Here is a 24,360-nt window from a genome sequence, read left to right on the forward strand (position 1 = left end):
CCAGCTAGACATCCTCCATCCTTTATAGGAAAACATTAATTTTTGGTTTCCTGGCTTTGACATGATTATGTCAAGTGTTTCTTCTACTTTGGAATTTCTGGTTCATTTTTTTTTTCTTTCTACCTTATCCCATTTATTCTAAGGCAGGATGGGTTTGGAGAGAATTTATATTGAAGAATATACAGCCCCAAACTGAAATACCATGGGATTCAAGGTAGGTTTTTTTAGATCCAGGAAGATGCTGTTTGTCTAAATTTATCCATCCCTTTTGATTTCTTAGGTATGGTAAGGAATTCTCATATCTCTGCTATTGGCTTTGTGATCCAGTGAATGAACAGAGATGCTCAGAAAATGTCTCTTAAATGAATCTAATAATAGGAGCGCCTGGGTAGCTCACTTTGGTTAAGCATCTGCCTTCTGCTCAAGTCATGATCCCAGGGTACTGGGATCGAGCCCCACATCAGGCTTCCTGCTCAGTGGGGAGCCTGCTTCTCCCTCTTCCTCTACCTGCTGCTCCCCTTGCTTGTGTTCTGTGTCAAATAGATAAATAAAATATTTTTTTAATGAATGTAGTAACAAATATTCTATAGAGTGTGTATTTTATCCCCATATCTCACCTCATTTGACATACCATACCAATTTGATTTCTGCCTGGTGGATGCTAGTGCCTGGGCAATGTATCATTCTGGTTATGACTTCCAGTATGCATGGGATCAACCAAGCCAGAGAGGAATTATAATTTTCTTCTATAAAACAGAACTTTATTGTAGCACATTAGTATAAATATAAAAGGAACATTCTATTTAGTGGGCCACCTGGGTGACTCAGTCAGTTAAGCAGCCGTGTCTTGATTTTGGCTCAGGTCATGATCTCAGGATCCTGGCATTGAGCCCCACATTGGGCTCCGTGATCAGCAGAGAGTCTGCTTGAGATTCTCTCTCTCCCTCTCCCTCTGCCCCTTCCCTCACATGTGCATGTATGCTCTCTCTTTAAAATAAATAATCCTTTTTAAAAAAGGAATATTCTATTTAATCAAAAATCACATAATAAAGCCTACACTCTACATTTTAAACACACATTTGGAAAAAAAAGTCACATGTAGTTGTTAAGGCTAAAGAAATACAGTTGACCCTTGAGCAACACAAATTTGAACTGTGCAAATCCAATTAACGTGGAATTTTTTTTTGTGGAATTTTTTTGTATACAGTACTGTAAATGTATTTTCTCTTCCTTATGATTTTCTTACAACATTTTCTTTTCTCTAGCTTACTTTATTGTAAGGATAACAGTCTATAATACATATATAAAATATAAGTTAATTGACCATTTAGGTTATCAGTAAGACTTCAAGTCAACTTAACTATTAGCAGTTAAGTTTGGCAGGGCGTCAGAAGTTATACCTGGATTTTCAACGGTGTGGGGTTGGGCACCCACCCTTAGCCCCCACAATAGTTCCAAAGTCAACAGTACATGCATCTCGGTTACCTCACTAACGTTAGCTGTCCAGTCACTGTGATTCAAATTCAGTATCTTCCTGGACTTTAGTAGATCCCAACCTAAGCCTTCCAGGATTTGTCCATCTGCATTTCTTTGAGGAGGTTTCTAAAAAGCCTTACATCTCTCCCTAAAAACAATGATCTCACCTGCTGGTTCTCAGTTTAAAAGGAAGAAGAATTTTATTTTTCACTCCAAGAATAAAGATCTATTTCCTCTCCTAAACTGCTACTTTCTCCTCTAACCTAAAACACACAGAAAAAGTTCAAAGAAAAAGGTGATACTACTAAACCTCATCAAAAAGAAATTTCACTGCCACTTCTCAGATCTCCACTTCTCTGTATCTACTTTGGCTTCAGTCTGCCTTATTTTTAAGACAAATCTCTTTCCTCAAAACCCCTTAAAAAAAAAAAACTTGCTCATAGACAACATTACAATATATTTAAGTAGAAATGGGAGATTGTTTTCCATTTGTTACTGTCATGTTTACAGAGCATTTTATCTGCCACAGTTATTTAACAGCTTATTAAACTTATCCTAAACATAGCTCCTTGTAAGGACATTAAGAACCTATCCTGGTAGCTCCTTCTGAGGAAATGACAGCAAAATTCCCCAAAATGCTGCCTGCTTGGAAATTCATCTAAAAGTTTTGTGCTGAGGAAGTGACATTGAGTGTTTGGCAGCTTTGAATGTGTTCCTCTCAAGAGGCTGCCCATGTGCAGAGTTGGCAGGAAGGGACCTGGACAGGCATCAGAAGCTCCTCTAGCCACTCAGAATTAGAGGTCTTGATGGGTAAGGGAGCAGTGAGAAGAGGAAAAGGGAACGGGTTGATTTCATGCTCTTCTGGCTTGCCTCTTGTCTCTAGGTACAGCCCAGAGATGCTCTGGCAGGAGTGGGAGCAGCTGGATATATTAAGAAAGGCCTTTGTCCTTGCCATTCAGATTTGGGTGACAGACGCAAAATAGGCAGGACTTCAGGCAGGTTCAGAATGATCTTAATATTCTGAAACTTATTTTTGATTAGCACACTTGAGGTTTTATTTATTTTTTTAATATTTTATTTATTTATTCATAGAGACACAGAGAGAGATAGAGGCAGAGACACAGGCAGAGGGAGAAGCAGGCTCCACACAGGGAGCCCAATGTGGGACTCGATCCCGGGTCTCCGGGATCATACCCTAGACTGAAGGCAGTGCTAAACTGCTGAGCCACCTGGGCTGCCGCACACTTGAGGTTTTAATTGTTTGGAATTTTTTAGACAGAAATAGGTGGATTTTCATTCATCCTATGAGTGTTTTGAGGAAGCCTTCATCCCCTCCTCACAATAAAACACTTAACTTTCATTTTAATACGTAATAGTATTTAATTTCATTTTTTTCTTTTAAAGAAAGATTATCATTAGGAATGTCCACAAGGAAATCACGGGAAATAACAAAATCTTTCAAAATCTGTTTTTATGTGCTGTTAGAAATAATCATGTGAAAATTTTTTTAACTCAATCATCCTGGAAAAAATTTGTGGCTAAGGATGATGTGGAAAACTTCAACATTAAAAATAATATGCTAAGTAATCCAAAAGGGAAATTAATTTTCGCTTCGAAGGTGTTCACTAGCACAAACACTAAAATAATGAGTGAACTGGGTCTCCTGAGAAAATGCCAACTGTTGCTGCTTCCCACCGGGCTCTAGGTGTAACAAGCTTCTCTCACTGGCCTAACTTCTGACTCTGTGTCAGGAGACTTACGAAGGACATCTCTTTCAGCAATTAGAAACAATCTATTGTGTTATTATACACCGACTTATCCCAGTGTTAAGTCTCTCAGAATTAGCTGGTTTCCTTAACAAGTGCAACTATCATTACTATTGAAAAATAACAATAGTAACACCAGGCAACTCAGACTGCAAAGGTTGTTTAAATTGATGGTATCCTCTAAGAGCAGCAAATGTGACAGAGTACTCATTCACACCCAGATGCAGAGACCAAACCCCTAGGGGACAGCTTTGTTGGAAGTTTCAGGGCAATAATTTCCCTTTTAGGCTTAGCAGATTATGTGTAGCATAAATAATTTAAGTTCTTCTTTTATAATGTTTCATGTTACTAGATAAAAGGTAGAATCTGAAAAAGAGAAACAAAGGCCTTGAGCTATCCATCAGAGGAATAATCATTTACTGAAAAATTAGAAATTGACTCTGGGAAAGCCTGTTACAGAGTTGGCTTGTAGAAACCACCTTCTTCTGTGTGCCCTTCCCTTCAGGTTACCTTATCTTAGTGCCTCCCACTATTTAAGGTGTAGGCATTGCCACTCCAAGCTCTACACCTCAACTATTGCCCGTAAAATTCACGAATATCTTCATCTGTTAGTGTTTTTCAAGAGTAGTAGCAGATGTGAACCATGCTGTGAACAACGTTAACAATACGGATTTGTAAAAGGTTCACAGTATCCGCCCCCATAAAAAAAACTCAGTATAATTATATTCAAATGAGTGTCCCATTTAACTAAAATAATACCTACTTTTTGGGGTGCCTGGGTGGCTTGGTTGAGCATGCAACTTTTGATAAGCGGAGCTACATGCCAGAAGTTTTCTGGGGGTGGAAGTTAAGGGTGGAGTATCAAAATCTAAATGGGGGATCCCTGGGTGGCGCAGCGGTTTGGCGCCTGCCTTTGCCCCAGGGCACGATCCTGGAGACCCGGGATCGAATCCCACGTCGGGCTCCCGGTGCATGGAGCCTGCTTCTCCCTCTGCCTGTGTCTCTGCCTCTATCTCTCTCTCTGTGACTATCATAAATAAATAAAAATTAAAAAAAAAAAAAAAAAAAAAAAAAAAAAAAAAACAAAATCTAAATGGGAGAGAAAGTTAAAGGAGAAAAAAACCCTCTAAGTACATTATATTCCCTTGCAATGTTAACTTAGAAATAAAAATTAAAGACACTAAAATGCTCCAGGGCAGGGGGTGGGGAGTGTATGAAAACTTTAAAAAAGGGATATATAATGATTTCTTATAGCTAAGCCACCTCAAAAGAACTTTAGGAAACATCTCTTTACCCCAACCCTCAAAATATCTAAAATGAATTTTAGGACATAAACCTAATTGTTTTATGTTTAAAATACTTCTAAAGAAAACTAATAAAATAGAAACTATAAGATAGGATTGCAGAAATCCTAAGGTAGCTTCTAACAGCTATTTGTAACTTTGCTGGAATGTTGGTATATCAGATGTGTGCTTCTACTCCTTTCCACTCAGGTTCTCTGGTAACAGTCTCCCTTAAATTGAAATGACTGCTTTAGTGATTGTCTCTAGTTTTCCCCCTTGTTCTTCCTGGACTATATTATCAATTCTATGCTATGCTAAGAAACTGTTTATGTTGAAAAATTTCCTGAGGACTGTTATAAGCATTGCCCACAAGGAATCCCACTTTTTTTTCTCTTGGCATATTTATGTAATTTATTGTTTTAACCTATGAGTTAACTCAATGGAGAGATTATTTAAAAGGCTACTTGAGACATAGTACAATATGGATTACCATAGCTAATCCAAGTCACCATAATATTTACCAGAAATTATTTGCTTTTGTGAATAAGGGAAAACAAATGTTCTATGTGTACAATTATCTTGATCTTGAAGACCAGGCTTATTAGAGAAAGAAGATTAAGATTATTAGTTCCCTTTAAAACTCCAAGGTATCTTCCTTATAGTCATGCCTATGTATATATTAAATTGCATTTATAGTAGTTTCCATATAGGCTTGGATTTACTGATGTATAGATGTGATTATAATAGATCTTGTTACAAAAAAAACAAAACAAAACAAAACAAAAACAAAAAAATAGATCTTGTTACAATATAAACAATTACAGGTAGAATTTAATATAACACCTCTTTTAAAATTAGACCTAAAGAGTATTAGAAGGATTTATTAAAAAGACTAGTGGATTAGACATTAAACATGATTTTTAGTGCCCCACTCTCACCTTATCACAAATTGAGTAAGTCATTTAACCTTTCTGAGCCCCAGTTTCCTTATTTGTAATTGAAAATACAAAAAAATTATTATAGATACTTGACCCTTTAAATCATAATAGGGAACCTTGTGCTGAGAAAACAGAGACAGAATGGCCAGCACGTGTATTTTATTTATTGAACTTCACAGATGAAGAATAGGACTTCCACTTCCAGCAGCAATGGTAGACAAGACACTCTCTGCTGGAAACCAATTAGATCCTAAATAAAACATTTTGGTTTGTTGCTGGACTCCCTGGAAGTAGGTAAAATAATCTCCAAGTCCAATCCTCCCGTTCCCCCCCACCCCCCACCCCACTCTTCAAATAAAAGGAACAAGCTGAGTCAACACTGGAGCCTGGAGCAGTGAGCCAACAAATGTTCTGAGCAAGGAGCAGAGGAGAGAACTGTGTTATACTGAAGGAAAATACCAGAAGGATACTACAAATTGTAACTTAGGTACTGAACCTAGCGTCGACAGCAAGGAAGGGGAACTCAACCTGAGATCATGCATTAAGCCAGGACTCTCAAAGAGAGCTAATGTGACCCCAGGTGGGTAGTCTTCCCAACTTCTAACAGTAACCAAACCAAATCTCCATGGGAGAGCATCCTACAGTTATCCCATGAGATTCCCACAGTTTACAATCAGGCCACTATTCACAATCAAAGACCACTAGACTCACAAGGAGGTAAGCCATCTATATTTGAGCTGTCAGACAAAGACCAGCTGCTTATAAAGTACTTAAAGGAATACAGAACCAAAAGATTAAGCAGGCAATGGAAAACTTGTAGGAATGATCAGGCAGTTTTGAAAAATAACTAAATGGAACATCCAAATATAAAATATGTAAATGATGAAAGAAAAACCAAACATGTTAAAAAGCATATTAGCCAAAGCTGAAAAAGCATTAATGATCTCAAACATAGAAGTGAATAAATTAACCAGAATACAATTCAGAAAAGAAAAGGACTGGGAAATATGAGAATAATTTAAAATATTGATGATGAAACGAGAAGGTCTAACGTATGTCAAATCGAAGCCACAGAAGGCAAGAATAAAGCTAATCAAGGAGTAGTAACAGGTGAGAAATTTCCAGAAATGCTAAAAACATTTTTCTACAATTTCAGAAAGCACAATATTCCCAAACAGGATAAATAAAAAGAAAATCATTGCCTCAGTATCACCAAGTAGTGACTCTAGAGCAACAAGGACAAAAGTAGAGAGGAAAGACATCGCAAAAAGATCATTTCATGGACAGCTGATTGCTCAGCAGTAATAACAGAAAATAGGCAATGAAATAATATTTGTTGCTAAGTTTATCATCAATAGACTTACACTAAAGGAACTCTGAATCTAAAGCTGACCTCCTTAGAAAGATAGTATTCTTTGATGACAATTAATAAAAAGGTCAATAGCAAAAGGGTATCTTTAAAGTTCTCACATCGAGGATCCCTAGGTGGCTCAGTGGTTTAGCGCTGCCTTCGGCCCAGGGAGTGATCCTGGAGTCCCAGGATTGAGTCCCACGTCGGGCTTCCTGCATGGAGCCTGCTTCTCCTTCTACCTGTGTCTCTGCCTCTCTCTCTGTATCTCTCATGAGTACATAAATAAAACCTTAAAAAAAATGAAGTTCTCATATCTTTGAAAAGATATTACTTATCCATTTATCAGTTAAAAATCATAATAAAGTTTAAATATTTAAAGCTAAATTATAATGAAAATATAACCTGTCAGAACTAATATTTTTAAAGGAAATTTATCAGTCATAATTAGAAAAGAAAGTAGTCTGAAAAATGAACTTAGCACCCATCTTAAGTATTTAGAGAAGAGCTACAGAAGAAAACTGAAATAAATAAAAGGAGTGAAACAATAAAAATAAGATAATTCCATGAAATTGAAAACTACAACAGAAAGACAAACATGAAAGTCAGCTTTTTAAAAAGACTTAAACAGACAGTCCTTTGACAGACTGAGGGAAAAGCACAAATCATACAAAGACTAAAAAGGGAATGAAAATATATATACAGCACAGATTAAAAGAAAATACTGTGAGCAATTTTCTGTCAATAAATCTGAAAACCTACATAAAATGAGATAATTCTTAGGAAATATGACTTACCAAGACTGACTTATGAATTAAAAAACTTGAATAGTCCTAAAGCTACCAAAGCAATGGAACCCATAGTTTAAAACTTCCCACAAGGAAAGACTAGGCTCATGTTAATTTTTTTTTAAGATTTTATTCATTTATTCATGAGAGAGACAGAGAGAAAGAGAGAGAGAGAGAGGCAGGGACACAGGCAGAGGGAGAAGCAGGCTCCATGCAAGAAGCTTGACGTGGGAATCGATCCTAGGACTCCAGGATCACTCCCTGCGCCAAAGGCAGGCACCAAACTGCTGAGCCACCCAGGGATCCCCTCATGTTAATGTTATTAATGAAATTACTAAGCATCCAATGTTAATTTTTGCCTTTTATAGACTTAAGCAGCAAATAGAAAAATAAGAAATACTCCCTAAATCATTTTGCATAACCTGGGCACCAAAAATAGCAGGTACATTCGAGAACAGAAATTATAGTCAGTCTCTGTCAACCTCATTCAAGAATCTAAAACAAAGTATTACCAGATCTGGTGGGGTTAAACAAAAAGTTTATTGTAACCTAGTTGGGTTTATCCCAGGAATGCTAGAAAAATTCAACATAAGAAGAATCTAGAATTGTGATCCACCATAATAGATTAAACGGGAAAACCCATATATAATCTCAATAGAAGCAGAAAAAGCATTGGATAAAGTTGACCATAGATTCAACATAAAAACTCTTAGCAAACTTTGGGTAGAAGAGAATTTTCTTTAATGTGAATGAAGGTATCTACCAAAACTTTAGTAAACATTCTTAATGATGTAAAGTTAAAAGCATCCATTGGAAATCAGAAACAGGACAGGTTTTCCCACTATCATGTTTTAAGCACAGTTCTAGCCAGATAGTAAGATTTAAAAAAGCAAATACAAACATAAAGATTAAAAAGGTATAAACCTATCATTTGTTGCCAATACTATGATTATATACATAGAAAATCACAATCTAAAAACAACTTATTAGTAATAATAAGAGAATTTAGCAAAGTGGCTGGCTCTAAGACCAATCAATTGCCTTTCTAAACAATGGTCATAAACATTTAAAAATGTAATATAAAAAAGACATGGTTTATAATTGCAATAAAAACATATGCTGGGACGCCTGGGTGGCTCAGTGGTTGAGCATCTGTCTTTGGCTCAGGGCGTGATCCCAGAGTCCCGGGATGGAGTCCTGCATCGGGCTTCCTGCATGGAACCTGCTTCTCCCTCTGCCTATGTCTCTGCCTCTTTCTCTGTGTCTCTCATGAATAAATAAACAAAATCTTAAAAAAAATACATGGCATCTGGGAATAAATTTAACAAAAGGTATACAAGATTTATAAAGAAAAAAATAATAGAACTTGATTGAAGTCATTGGGGTCCTAAATAAATGAAAAGATGTGCCACATTTATAGACAGCAATACTTAATATCGTAAAGATGTATATTCTCTCAAATTGACCTGTAGATTTAAAATCCCCGCAGGATTTTTCATGGAATGCACAAGCTAATTTTAAATTTGTATGGAAGAGCTAAGAGAAACTGAGTTTCTTCAGTTCTTCCAAAAGAACTGAGTGTGACAACTTGTAAAAGTATCAAGACTTTCTAAAAATTAAAAAGCTGTAATAATTAAGACAGTGTAGGGGTGCCTGAGTGGCTCAGTGTGCTAGGCTCTCCCTCTTAGTTTCCACTCAGGTCATGATCTCCTGGTCATGGGATGAGCCCTGTGTTGGCCTCCACATTCAGTGGGGAGTCTGCTTGGGATTCTCTCTCTCCTTTCCCCACCTTTGTCCCCCCCGCCTTCAAGTAAATAAACAAAATCTTTAAAAGAATAATTAAGACTATAATTTTGGCAGATTGTTAGAAAAATTGACAAATGGAGAGCAACAAAATACAACAGAGAATAGACCCAAACATCTATGGAGACTTGATATACAATAGGGGTGGGATTTCAGAGCACTCGTGCTGAGACAAGGTATAAAAGATCAGGGGAGAAGGGAATTGGCAGTAACTACTGATAGGTACAATTTCTTGGGAGTGATAAGTATAATCTAACATTAGAAGATGATGATGGTCACACATTCTAAATATACTGAAAGCTGTTTAACTATATACTTTAAAAGGTGAACCTCATGGCATGTGAATTATGTACCAATAATACTATTAAAAAGTGCGCGCTGTATAGTAACACAAAACAACAGGGATGAATCTTTTAAAATATTATCTTGAATGAAAGACAGTTCCAAAAGATTATAGATACTGTGATACCATTTTTATGAAACAAAATGAGCCAAATGGCATAATATATTACTTACAGATTTATACACATTGATAAAACTATTTGGAATATGGCAAAGGAAGGATAAACATGCATGAGAGCTGCTCTCTCAGGGGAAAGTGAGGAATATAGGAACCCATGGTAGATGCAATGGTATTGGTGATCCTTTCAGTTCTTGAATTGAATGATTACTTTAAAGTTTTTATTTTGATTATGTATATTGTACATATTTTGTATATTGTACATATTTTATATTTGAACTGTTGAATGTGTCAAATATTATATTTACAAGATAATAAGAGAAGAAAATCCCTTTTTAAATTGGAATATTATGAGTATACCAGCAAAAAGTAAGTCACTTATAAAGGAGGAAACTAGGTTGACTCCAGACTTCCCCACATCACCCTCAAAATTAGAGATGGGGTAGCAAGGTCTACAGAGTTCAGAAGAAAATAATGTGACGTGAAAATTTTAAATCCAATTAAATTATCTTGCTGAGATAAATGCAACAGATAGATAGTAAGCATGAAAGAATGTAAAGAAATAAAAATTGAGCCCTATGTCAGGCTCCACACTCATCACAGACTCTACTTGAGACTCTCTCCCCCACTGCCCTTGCCCCTCCTCTCCATCCTTAAAATAAATAAATCTTAAAAAAAAAAAAACTAAAACAAACAAACAAACTACTATATGATAAAATCGAGGCAACCAAGTAGATGAATCAAAGTAAAGAATACATAAATGGATGGGGTACCTGGGTGGCTCGGTGGTTGAGTGTCTGCCTTTGGCTCAGGGTATGATCTCAGGGTCCTGGGATCAAATCCCACATCAGGCTCCCTGCAGGAAGCCTGCCTCTAGCTCTGCCTTTTTCTTGTCTCTCAGAATAAATAAAATCTTAAAAAAAAAAAAAAAGATACAGAAATGTAGAAGCCACAGCATGAAAAGTTCTGGTGTTGAGCACTAAATCATTTAAAATAGAATCAAGACTAAACAACTGCTTGAATTATGGTTTCAGAACAGGATATAAATGTTATAAACCAAACATTGGAAAGAATAGTAAAACAAAAAAGTGGAGTTAGCTGGGAAGAGGTGAAAGAAAGTAAAATGTGCGTTTTCTCAAATTTTATAAGGATATCAAGAGATACCATGCAAAACTGAAACATATTTTTAAAATATATTGACTCTAAAAAAATAAAATAAAATAAAAATAAATAAAATATATCGACTCTACCTCAATCTTTATCACTGAGGGAACTATTGACACTGGGGGTAGGCATGTCTTTGATGCCAGGACTGTCCTGTGCATTGTAAAATGTTTGGTTTCTCTGGAACCCAGGTGCCAGAATGCCAGGATCACCTTAGTTATTATGACCACCAAAAACATGTCCATGTGTTTCTAAATGTACCATAGGACTTGGCACTGCTTTGAATTAAGCTGTTCCAACCTCCTAAGGTTTTTCATAGTATTTTTTCCTCTTAAATTTAGAGTTATGTCAGAGAATTAAAATCTCTTGATTTGAAATTACTAAAGGGATCATTTACCTAATATTCATTCAATTTCAAATTGGTATCCACTTCTAGTAAATTAGATTAAAATAAATTTAACACAGAATAAGCCCTGTTATTCAATGCAACTATTTGTAAGTTAACTAAAAATACTTGCTAAAACAAGGAATCTGAAAAAATATACATACTTTGCATATTTCATTTTGTTGCTGTGGTAAAATACAGATAACAAAACTTACCATTTTAGCCATTTTTAAGTGTACAGTCCTGTGACATTAACATATTCACATTGTTGTACAGCTATCACAACTTTCCATCTCCTGAACTTTTTCATCTTCCTTAGCCGCATATTTTAACATAAACCACATATATAGTCATTTGCCAATCTTTTGATTTGGGGCCAAAATCTCTACTTTGAAAGTGGTCCCCTGATTGGAATTCCCCCCGGCCATCTATTTTGCATGAACTATACCAATAATGTATTCTCCAGGATTTCCGGTCTCAGTTTTCTTTAAAATGAAACAAGAGCTGAAAGACACTTGGGAATGAATCTGAGTGCAGAATTCTTCTAGATTCCCCTCCGCCTCCCAATATTTTACCGTTGTGATGCTCATACCTAATATAAAAGCAAATTTTGAATTACTTTACGTCTGTGCAGTCTTCCTAACACACTCCATCTAGTCTTCATGGAAATAACAATTCATTCTTTTTACATTGGTATTGTATCTGTTTTTTAAAAAATTTAAATAAGTTATTTATTTTTAAAAGTCTTACTTATTTAAATAATCCTCACACTTAATGTAAGGCTTGAACTCACGACCCGAAATTCAGTGTTACCTGTTCCTCCAACTGAGCCAGAAAGATGCCAGAAGTTATATGATTTTTAAGTTAGGAGTTAAACACAAACTTGTGGAAAGTATTCAACTAAACTGATGGGGACAGCAGTATAGGGGCTTTTAGAAAGCTGTCTGCTTACTGTGAGCACTTTAAATGAAGAGCATCACCTATGAAATGATCTGGCAAGTTGGATATAATTAAATTTGAAATATTATGTATACTTGAGATGATTAATTTTGTGTGTAAATTTGACTGGCCCACAGGGCACCCAGATGTGTGGTCACATGTTCTTCTGAGTATATCCCTAGTGAGGGTATTTCTGGATGAAATTAACATTTGAATGGGTAGACTGAATAAAGCAGATTGCCCTCCCTAATGTAAGTGGGCCTCATCCAATCAATTGAAAGACATGAATAGGGCAGCCTCAGCGGTTTAGCGCCACCTTCAGCCCAGGGTATGATCCTGGAGACCCGGGATCGAGTCCCATTAGTCCCACAGTCCCACGAGTCCCACGAGTCCCACGTTGGGCTCCCTGCATGGAAGCCTGCTTCTCCCTCTGCCTGTGTCTCTGCCTCTCTCTCTGTGTGTCTCTCATGAATAAATAAATAAAATCTTAAAAAAAAAAAAGAAAGAAAGAAAGACATGAATAGAACAAAAAGACTGAGAAAGGGAAACTCCTTTTGCCTGACTGCTTTGAGCTGGGACATTATCAGTTCTTTCCAGTCTTTAAACTTAAACTGAAAGATCAACTCCTTTTGGGTTTCCAGCCTGCCAGCTTTCAGACTGAAACAGTACATCATTGCCCGTGGGGCTTACGTTGTTGACTGCAGTTCTTGGGAATTGGGAATTCTTAGCTTCTATAACTTTATGAGTTCATTTTTTATAGTAATTCTCTTTCTCCATACACACACACACACACACACACACACACACACACACACACACCCTGTTGGTTCTGCCTCTCTGGAGAATCCTAATACCTGATAACCAAATGCAGTGTGGATCTTGGAACAGAAAGAGGACATTACTGGAAAAATTGGTGAAATTCAAATAAAGTATTGGGTTTGGTCAATAGTAATATACTAGTGTTGGTTTCTTTGCTGCACTAAATGTACCATGATGATGTAAGATTTAACAGTAGAGGAAGCTGGATGAGGGGTTTATGAGAATACTCTGTAGTGTCTTTGCAGTGTTTCTGTAAATCTAAAATTATTGCAAAATAGAAACTGTTTCTAAAAATAATATGTACCATATTAACCCCCTTTCTGAAATCATTTCTGATTACTTACCCTCTATTTGTATTTATGCATTCTTTTCACCAAATGTTAGTCATCTGTACTTTGGGAAATTATTTGCTTCTTTCTTTGTACCTTTATTGCTTGATTTTTTTTTTGAATAATGGAGATACATATTATTTGACTACAATAATAAAATCATTCTTCAAAATGTTTTAGTCTGTTTGGTAAGGTGACTTCTAGAAATCATCCATGTTCTAAAAGCACTGTGATATTTGATTTGGTGTTAGTTTTTAATAACATGGTTTCATCTATAACCCTCTCCTGGTAGATGCAAAGATAATTTTCAGATAAGGCTCCAGGATTAATACTATGTCACAGAACTAGGAAGATGACCAGGGGATGTTAGTATAAGAATATGTTGTTTCTGACCCATACATAGCTTAATGGTTTAGGTCTAGAGTTTCTTTTGCTTTTTGACAACTGTAAGCATCATAAGGGAAGGAAAGACTTTTAGATGCAGTTCTGTGGTTCTGTTCAAAAGAGCAGTGAGAATAAAGAACCATCAGGAGTCCAGATCTTCAAATCAAAGCAGAGGTTGCCATTGAATAATTGGAGGGATTAAAAGCAAATTCTGAAATGTTCTAGTACAAATAAAACTGTTTCATGCTCACTCTTTCTATTCCTTTATCCCTTTCTTTCCCCTCTTCATCCTGTCTCTCGCTCCTGCGATCCAGCCTCTCCCTTTTGATTTGGCCTATGAGGTGCTCACTGCAGATTCTCAAGGGAGCCATTTATCTTTTTTTCACTCCAAGATTGTGAATTTTTGGTAGGCAAAGAGAATATCTTCTTCATTTCCATGTTCCCCTCCCCATCCCTAAGCACCATCCTCACCCATGGAACACGGTGAGGGCTGTTGAATGAATGACTTTGAGGCAGGAGGTAGTAGTGATATGTATGAACTTAGGTAGCTCTGCAGATGGAACCTCTGAGGTTTTCTGGGTCTACCTATTCACCAAAATTCTGTGTCTCTCTCCTTCCCTATCGTTTTCCTTCCTCAATTCCCTTCTTCTTGTAATATAGCTAGAGGCGTATTGTCTTTATTCTACACCTTCTACATATGCAAACCCTAGGGTCATTTGCTCTTTGTAGGAGGCCAGGTCTTCCACTTAATTTTGGTTTCTAGAAAGTATTAATCCATTGAGTGGTTTTCAAAATTTATCAGGCATCAGAATCACTTGGAGGCCTTGTTAAAACAGACTACAGGGCTGCGCGCCAAGAGGTTCTCATTCAGTAAATCTGGGGTAGGATGGGAAGATTTGCATTTCTAAGTTCCTAGGTGATGCTGATACTGCTAGTCCAGAAACTGTATTTTGAGAATCACTGGTCTATATATGACAGAAGCACTAGCTAGTTGTCTGATCCTCTCTGCCAGGGAGAAAAAAGAGATAGAGGCATTCATTGTCTAGAACTTCAGCATGATATAAAAGTAACAGGAAGAATATGCATGTTTTGTTTTAAACGCAAGGTATAAAGGGTTTGTGTTTTTTTTTCTTATAATCGTCATTCTTTAATTCAAATCATTCCATAGACTGTATAAGTAAAGTTAAAACTGCTAACGTGGAGAAAAGACTATTGATATTTCTATCAGAGTATATAAAAAGGTTAATTATGGTGTGCACATCTTAAAGATCTCCTTGCCGTGTGAGCCATCTCCAGAAATACTTGCCATAGAACTGAAATAGAAATGATTATATGAGTAAATTATCACCCACACTCCTTGCATGCATCATTTCATACCGCAAGCCTTTTCTCTTTTCAAGGAATAATGGTTTTACATTTTACTTTGTGATGGCACTCTAATTGCTAAATATAATAGGGGCATTATGCTACAAAGTTAAAAGATTCCAAGTGAAAAGATAAGTCAAATATAGTAATCTCATCCAGCCAATGATTCTTTAAAGTGTGCTCCATTTTTCCCCCGGTTATCTCCCAATTCTGAACTCTCACACAATGATTTAAACTGAATACATGGCAGAAAAAAGGGAAAAGGGATCCTAGAATTCATCTAGCCCAGGCGCCTGCCACTATGACCCACTGGCCAAATCTGGCCCACTGCCTGTTTTTGTAAATAAAAAAATTTATTGGAGAACAGGCATGGCTGTTTGTCTACATACTTTTATAGGGCTGCTTTCACACTCCAATCACAGAGTTAAGTAGTTGCAACACAGACCATGTGGTCCAAAACTCAAAATATTTACTTTCTCACCCTTTACCAAAAACATCTGCTAACCCTGTTCCAGTCCAACCTATTTGTCTGGCAGGTGAAAAAATTTATCCTGAGAGAGAGAGAAAAGTAGCTCAGGGTTATACTCTTAAACAGAAACAGGATTGCAGAACACCAGGCATGCCCTCAGCAGCTCCTCCTATAAGAACTCTGGTTCCCCCAAGAGTCAAAGATATCCTTCATGATGAGTAGAAAAGGGGACATTGGGGTAAGCTTGCATTTCATTACAACTTTCAAAGAGCCCTCCATATGACAAACCCAAAAAGAACAGTGTGACATAAGTGTGCTTTGATGTTAGTCCAAAATGTATAAATGGCATGATTTTTTTCACCCATGTACAAAACACATTAGCAGCCTAACATTTAGTCTGTTTCTAATGATGGGAAGAGTCCTTTTTCATCAATGGGAGAATCATTAGGATGATCTTGCCTTCAGAAAATATACTAACTAACATTCTGTTGTTTAATATTCTCCACATTATCCAGAACTTTCAGGAGAATGTGCCTGATAGTGTGAATTATTTTCTTAAGTAATTATTTACCAAATTGACAAAAGCATATGGGTCAGTGTATGTATTTGTGTGTGTGTGTGTGTGTGTGTGTGTGTGTGTCCCCCTAAGTGTTTTTATTTATACATCCATGCCTAAAATAAAATTATGTGATGATGCTTGGTGTCAGTTCTCTCCAGTCTCTGTAATTTGTATGTTAAGGAAATGTGTCTCTTCTGAAAATGAATCCAAATTCTATGGTTTTGGGTAAGTGCACAGAGTTGTGCAATGAATTGAAGTGTTTTCAGCAAAAGGGTGATTATTTTGCTTGTTCCTTCATCATTGTTTTATTAGGTATCTCCTCTATGCTGAGACTAAGAGTAGAGGATCTGACTGTCTGATGGGGAGGTCATCATCTAGAAACACGTAGTATGCTATGTCTACAAATTTTACATGGAGAGACCACTGCATGAGACATTGGAGCAGAGCCCTGAAAGGAAGTAGGGGTTTGCATTAAGATATGCACATTCTAGGGAAATGAAAACTCAATTTTAGAGTTGTTACCTCCCTTGGGAGACTTTCTTGACTCCTCAGTCTTACTTACATATCCCTTTTCTGTGTTCCTATCGTGTACATCTATCCTAGGACTTTCCTCTCTGCCTGGCCTTCATTAGCTATTCAATAAATGAATGAATGAAGACTGAGTGAATCAATGAGTGAGTCAATGAACATACAAAAGGCAGAAGTGTGAGTCACTCTAGGCTGTTCATGGAACTGCTTATGTGGCTAGAGGATAGGACCTAGGGAAGAAGAGACAAGCCTACTGGGGAAAAAGGCTGGAGAGGTAGGTCAGGGTAAGGTAACAGAGGACCTTGTATATCACCCTAGGAATTTGGACCGTATTACCTTAGCAACATCTTGTTGGCTATTATATACCAATCATCTGTTGGGTTCTAGAGGTACAAGATATGGCCCCTACCCCTGTGGAGCTTACTGATTCACTAAAGCAATATTAATTGTGGCTACAATGTCTCAGAGTTTCATTTTCCTTTACTATTAAATTGAACCTACTTCATAATTGTTGTGATGATTAAAATGAGATAATACAGGGACACCTGGGTGGCTCAGTCAATTAAGCATCTGCCTTGGACTCAGGTCATAATCCCAAAGTTCTGGGGTAGAGCCCAAAGTCAGACTCCCTGCTCAGTGGTTATCCCTCTCCCTCTGCTCCTCCACTGGTTGTGCTCTCTCTCTTACGCATTTTCTCTCTCTTAAATAAATAAAATCTTTAAGAAGTAAATAAAATAACATAAATAAAACTCTCTGGCACATAGAAATTACTAAGTATCAAGTACACTTATTATTGGGAAAAACAGACATTGAACAAAGACTTTAAAGTGGTGTTGGAGAACTACCATAGGTGAGGCCCACAGTGCAATGAGAATTTAATGGTGGTGAATGGAATGGGGCATAGGGAAAGCAGACATGATCTGGAGATTCAAGGAAGGCCTGTCTAGGGAAAGATTGGATGGAAAGATGTCCCAGGGTGAGGAGCTCCTTATGAAAAGGGAAGAGATCATTGTGACGGTGAAGTAAGAAGAACACCAGTCGGGCTACAGTATATGGATTGGACAGAGTGGGAGAGAAGAGTGGCTGGAATTGATCCTGGAGAGGCAGGCAGAGGCCAGTTTATGGAGGGTCTTATGAGTCATGGTAAGAATGGGGCTTTGTCCCAAGTTAGTGGGAACCACTGAAGGGATTGAACATAGGGATGACAAAACCAGAACCGTTTTTAAGAGGTGGAGAGAAGGAGACAGATATTCAAGAGGACAAGGGAGTTGACTTTATTGCTGATTAATTAGATATAAAATGTGAGAGAAAGAAAGGTATAAGAGGTTTCCCAGATTTCTGGTTGGATAGGGTATCATTTACTCATATAGGAAGACGAGAGGAAGAGAAGACTTTCAAGGTCAAAGATGAGAGCAAAAAAAAAAAAAAAAAGATGAGAGCAGTTGAGGTTGTTGTACCAGCATGGATAGTGATGGAACTCAGAATATAAGGGAGCCCAAGAAACTGGGCATGGATGAGATTGCCAAGGAAAGTAGATAAAGTGAGGAGACAGTCAAGATGGAACTCTGGGGAAAAAAATCCAGAGGAGACTGAGCAGGAGTGCTCAAAAAGGTTGGTTAAAAACTGGAAGATGCTGATATTACACAAACAAGGAAAGAGAAAAGAAGAAAAGACAAAGGCAGATATGGTTAACATTATTAAATGCAGTTTCATTTTTTTAAATAAGGACTGAAAATAGTCACATGGATTTGGCAATTAGGGTATCTCTGAACAGAACCATCAAAAACTCTCCTAAACTCCGAATAGGCTGATTTTTGGAGATCTTACCCCATATTGTAGCAAACATTAAAATGTATCAAATTCTACATTAAATGTATCACAAATGAATTTAGGTATACAGTATTTTTCCTTATGGAATTATCACTCTTTAAAATTTTCTAGTTTTCTTTTTGTATTTAAGCCAATCAATTTTTCCTATAGATCTCAAACACTTTGTAGATTCTCAAAAACCAAAATCATCTAGTTCCTATCGATGATGAGCACAAATAGAGTAGGCTACAGTGGATGATAGAGTGAATGATGAAGCAAAGAGCAAAAGGATGGGCTTCTCTTTCACAAGAATAAATGGGAAAGGGCAGAAAGAGAAAGAAAGAAGCAAAAAGGAACATAAAGTCCAGGGAGGGTAGGATTTATTTAAGATTAGAGCTTTTCACACAGTTTGGAAGAAAATAGTAACACAACAAAATGTTTTTTTAAAAAGGTTAATGATGCAGGAGATAGTAGGAATATTTGATTAAAATGCTACTTTCAGAGACAGCAGATAGGAAACAATCCAGAAGGATTCATCTTCTTAAAAATCCTCTTTCTCTGATTCCAGATGGAAGGAGAGGAGGACAATTAGATAGATGTTCACACCTTATACCTATTAATAATGAGATACATAAGTCAAGATTATCAAATAACTCCAATACCACCATTCAGTGTTATTCTTCTAAAGATTAGCAAATACAGGAGCAGCATGGGAAGCTTCAAGTGGTTAACAGCTCTGTGTTTCATAACTAATCCCAAAGTACTGTGATGTAGAATGCTATGTAGATGTCTGTGGGGGTTTGGCTCTTGTTCTTTTATGAGCCAAGAAGAGGCAAGTACAATCTGCAAGAAAAATGCCCACCTGTGTCAAGCAAATTGACTCATCAAAGGCACCATCTGATAGATCTGATAGATTAGTTGATTTACACAGAGAAAGCAAGAGGTATATGGAAAGTGCATTAACCCTTTGGGGCCACTGGGGCAACATTAGTAAATCATTGCTACAGTCCTAAATGGTTCCCCTAATGGCCCCAAAGAGTAAATGCATCCCCAAAGAGGCTCAGATGATCCCAGGTGGTCATTTGTCCTCTGAGACTTGGAGTGATTACAAATGCTTTCCAAGAGCTGGGTCAGTGGCCCAATTCCCAATCCCAGGTAAGGAAACTGAATTTTATTCTAGGCTACTTAACCAGTTGCTGACAGAGCTTAGATTAGGTATTAGCCAGCTAAAGTGGTTAGCTAATAATTAGCACTGCTGCTCTACTACCAGTAGGTATTCCAGTGACCATCACCACAGTAAATATTTGTCATTCAAAATGTAATTGTTCACAGTGAAATACTCCACATTTATTACCATGGGGTAGGCAAGTGGTTCCAATAAGATGGAATTGAATGGTCTTTTGCAAAAATGTTTATTTTAGTCATGGCTTTTTGTCACCAGATGCTTGTTAGTTATTAAGCTCAAGCTAATAAAAGAGGTGGAAGTTTTTCATAATAGATATTGGTAGTTACCCCCAAGCTTTGTGAGTTTGTTTATCAGGATCATACATTGAAAAAATTGGATTATTTTTGGAGGCATTGCTCAAGGAATCATGAGTGTGTCACAGCTAAAAGAGCCTTTGAAATCCTCAACTTAAGGGTGCTTATTTTACAAATGAAAAAAATGGTTTCAGAGCGGCCCAGCTAGCCTTAAGCTGGTGAAATGAGAAGGTCCATTACTTGAAGACAACAGAGAAAGGAAGCCACAGGACTTCAAGTCCAGAGGCCATGTCAAGAGTGGTGGAGAAAGAGAACATTGCACAGGTCATTATTGGAACCTGGGTTTACTATAAGAAAAAGGCCACTGATTCTTTGCAAAACATACATTCAGTTACTAGGCCTTCTCCCTCTTTAAAGTAAATGATGGAGTATGTAGAAAATATAAAAGCAAGAAAGTTGACAAAGGATAAGCATGTAAAAATTTGAGCCAAGAAAATTCATTCCAGGGCTTATCTACTTCTACCCCTCAAAGCTTACTTGTATGGCCAAGGACTTCTAGAAATTTCATGACCAGAGGTCCACCTGTAAATTTTCTAGAAAGAGAAAAATAAAATCTACAACAATTAATTGTGCTCCATGAACACAGATCTTGATTGTTTTTGATGATGCTTCCTAATATATTATGAATGGGCTATTATAAAGCTTACATAGAATAGCAGTGGTCTGTGTAATTTTTGCCTACCATGGTAGCTTTTTGGTCAGTAGATCAGGGTTCTGGGATTGCATAGAATAGGACATTAGTTTTGTTTGTTTTGTTTTGTCTTGTCTTTGGTGATTAGATTTAGGACATAAGTGCCAATATTTTAATCAACAGTGGCACTTCCCTGTTTATGTCCTGGTGGAGTTCATTGAGTTTCACAAACACAGAAAAGGCAGACTTAAATATAGGGTGACTCAGAAAGGAAATTCAGCTTTCTTGCCTAAATAGGAGATACATGTGATTATTAACCAAAATAAATACAAGGGTCAAATAATTATAATAATTACATTGATCTTTGTGGATTTGAGACTTCTTTAATATCCATAAATTAAGAATCACTGTTAGTGAATTCATTAATTAATAATAATCTCTTGCAGTATATATCATCTTACACATTACAAACTGCCTTCACCTATTTGTTTTTGTTTTGTTTTGTTTTGTTTTTGATGTTCACAACAAATGTGACATGGTCAGGGCAAATGTTATTCTCCCCATTTAACAGATGAGCAGTTGGAATCTGCAGTGGGTCCAGAGCAATTTCCATTGACAACAATGCCTCTAAGGTCCTGTTAGCAGTCCCTTTATGATGAATAATGACTTTTTTTTTTCTCACCTAAGGGCTTAGCCTTCAAACGGGATGTCTTTAATATAAATGTTGACGGAAGATATGCCCTAGAAAAATGAGAACTGTGCCACTGACATGTCTTTGTGAAATTCAAGTAACCTCTTTCTAGCAATAAAAATTGAAATAAAAAGAGTGCAGATTATACAGGTTTTTAATTGGGGGTAGAAATGTAAAGAGGATCCTAATTAATGAATTTGTTAATAACTTTTCCCACTTTGCTGGATGTCCAGCTATCAATTCCAATGAGTTTTGGACTTTGGCCATAACATTTATCTATTTCTCCAAAAGCCAGTTTCATTCATACCCAAGTTAAGATCACCCAAGTTGCACAGTGTACTTTTGCCAGTCTGGTGGAGGTTTTGAATGCCTCCAGACTGATGTTCCCTAAGAATCTGAAAAATATTCTTTGCATACCAGCTGTCGTGCTCCTTTGATCCCTCAATTTGCATATGGTACATTACTCAACAAGAGTTTTTCTTTCTGTTTCGCCAAATGCAGGTGTGCAATCATTCTGTGAGAGCTCTCATACTTGGTTATGTAAATTACCCTCCAGGTCCAAGATCTGAAAAACTCAGTTTTTATGAAGACAATGAAAAACCACAATATTTGTACTCAATTTTTTTCTGTCCTCTGAAACACTTCTTCCTGCTCCTGGTAACCCCACACATGGCACCAGTCATTTTGGGAAGGGTTTTTTTCAGCTGGTGTAGGTTTGTAGAAAGATGTTCTTCCCAGGCTATAAAAAAAGTAATGAAATATATTTGTTCACTTTGCTTTCTAAAAAACCCACCAATTTTTTTATATTTATATCTAATATCTTCCCAAAAACTTAAGAATTCTTGGACTCTCTATCTTCTCAAGCATTACTTTTTTTCTTCTGCAGTCATTTTCTATAAAATATATATGTCTCACACCAAGAACACCAAACTGAAATACTCAAGTAAAGAAAAAAGGTTTTCTTTTTCCTCAGTTACGTTTATGTGCACAGATGCTAATTGGAGTGAAATAAAGGGACTATGAATGTTTAATTATTATAGAAAACCTGGGCTTATTAACATATGGAGTATCCTTAGCTGTAAGTCAGTATTACTGTAACCAGGAGTTCTAAGTACACATAAAAGACTGAATATTTATCCTATGTGAAAATCAGCCCCCAATACCACTATTTTATCGTGTAATTCTTTCAAAATGTCAAAATTTGTATCCTATATAAATAAAAATGTGTGATTTTCATGCGAACTAAGAATTTCATTAGTAACTCAGATTTTATTCACTATCAAATATAAGATGATTTTGAATTTACTGTTTCTCAGTAAGTATAAAATAAACTTTTATTGGTATAAATTGTTGCTTTACTCCAAATTTTCAGAATCATCAAATAAAAATACAGAGAAGGAACACAATCATTTTTCCCATATGACTCCTTTAGTTCTTAAGCTTTGTTCAGGACTTGGGCTCATTCTATGAAAGACCAAAAACAAACAAGCAAACAAGAACCAAAAGCAAACAAAAAGAAAAACCTTTCTTTGCTTTTTGTTTAACTTAGTTTCCAAGTCAAATTTCAAATTTTATTATCATAATTACAATCACTGAACTTTTAAATGTTTACATTTTATAAAATGAATTAAGGAATATTATAGTAGGTGCCCTTTATACTCCAAGTAAGTCATAGTAGAGCCTTACATTGCTTGCAATAATTAGATCAGAAGAAAATGTATCCTTTTATATCATATAGTATTCTGATGGCTAAACTCAGACTGCCAGGCTCATGCCACCCACTTCAGCTAACTGGATGGATCATTTCTCTGTATGTTACAGAGGTACCCCATGCTAGTAGAGTGAAGAACCCTGAGACAAGTAAACTCATACACCAACTTCAAGCTCAGACAGTTTTGAGAGGGTTCTAGTTTTAAAGGCTTTTCAGAAAAAAAAAAAAAAAACAATTTTATGCCATAAACACAGGCAGTTTGTCCAAGTCCTTTCATCTTAATATGCCTTCTGGTCAGCTGTCTTTACTTTCTATTGATCAGGCCATTAGGAGAAATAAGAGGAGTTTTGCAAAATATTTGTCCTTCCAGGAGACCACATTATGGGGGGTTTGAAACTATGTAACTTCTGTACCCTTTCTTAAGAGCCTACCAGTCATCTTACCTCACTTATTGTTGCCTGGAGCTGGAGTCCCAGGCTTCTTTTATGCAGGAGGCCGGTTTCTTATCCACATTAGATTGTGCCAACTTGCTTTCTTCAGCAGATTGTTGGTGCTAAATAAATGGTGTGATTTGTAGTAATAATGGTGATGATAATGAATCTTAAAACACCTAACTAATCCCGGTGAACTCTCTGTGATGTTAAGACTGTGGAACACATGGTTGACTAACAGTGATAATGACTGAAAATGAGGTGATAAATTACTATGCAGATTGCCAATGGCCTATAATTGTCTCAAAAGGAGGACATTTCATTAGAGACCAATCCCACTTAAATAAATATATGTGTAGCATTTAGACATAGAACTGCATCTGTACAATTTTTACAATAACCTGCTCCATAAAATACAGGGATAACTTGGACAAACACTCCTGGAGTCAAGGGACATAGGAGGTAAGACTTAAGATTGTGTTTGCTCTTTCTTGAATGTCACATTGTTCCTGGATCTGTAAGCATAACTTTAGAGGCTCCACCAATATAAACACAAAACTACCTAGTTATGAGCCTGTGTTTACACAGTCCAGATCAAAAGCCCAGACACTCAGGTTCATTTGCATTTGTTGCCAAAAATGTCCTGATTCTTCTTTTGAATAATAGCAATAATTCATATTTTGATGCCATTTGTTATCAAGATTCATTTATATTTACAAATCTTATAAAAGGCCTCATATTCTTT

The 24,360-nt window shown here is 36.7% G+C and overlaps 1 protein-coding gene and 1 long non-coding RNA gene across 8 annotated transcripts in view; one reads left to right on the top strand and one right to left on the bottom strand.

Moving 5' to 3' along the window:
- The window catches only part of UMAD1 (UBAP1-MVB12-associated (UMA) domain containing 1), a 360,265-nt gene that overhangs the window by 251,615 nt on the left and 84,290 nt on the right, over positions 1-24,360 (top strand). The gene's annotated exons all lie outside the window — the stretch shown is intronic.
- Positions 1-24,360, bottom strand: part of LOC112674859 (uncharacterized) — a 103,294-nt gene that overhangs the window by 25,296 nt on the left and 53,638 nt on the right. For 6 of the 7 annotated variants that reach the window (XR_003145617.3, XR_004804695.2, XR_004804696.2 and 3 more), the window contains 2 exons: positions 23,628-23,737; positions 21,146-22,212 (listed from right to left, as the gene is read on the bottom strand). This is a non-coding gene — a long non-coding RNA (uncharacterized LOC112674859). Of the gene's footprint in view, positions 1-21,145; positions 22,213-23,627; positions 23,738-24,360 lie in introns of those variants that run through there. The other variant, XR_004804692.2, reaches the window with a different exon arrangement.

This window comes from Canis lupus, chromosome 14, assembly GCF_003254725.2.
Source record: "Canis lupus dingo isolate Sandy chromosome 14, ASM325472v2, whole genome shotgun sequence".
In the NCBI taxonomy this organism is placed as follows: Eukaryota; Metazoa; Chordata; class Mammalia; order Carnivora; family Canidae; genus Canis; species Canis lupus.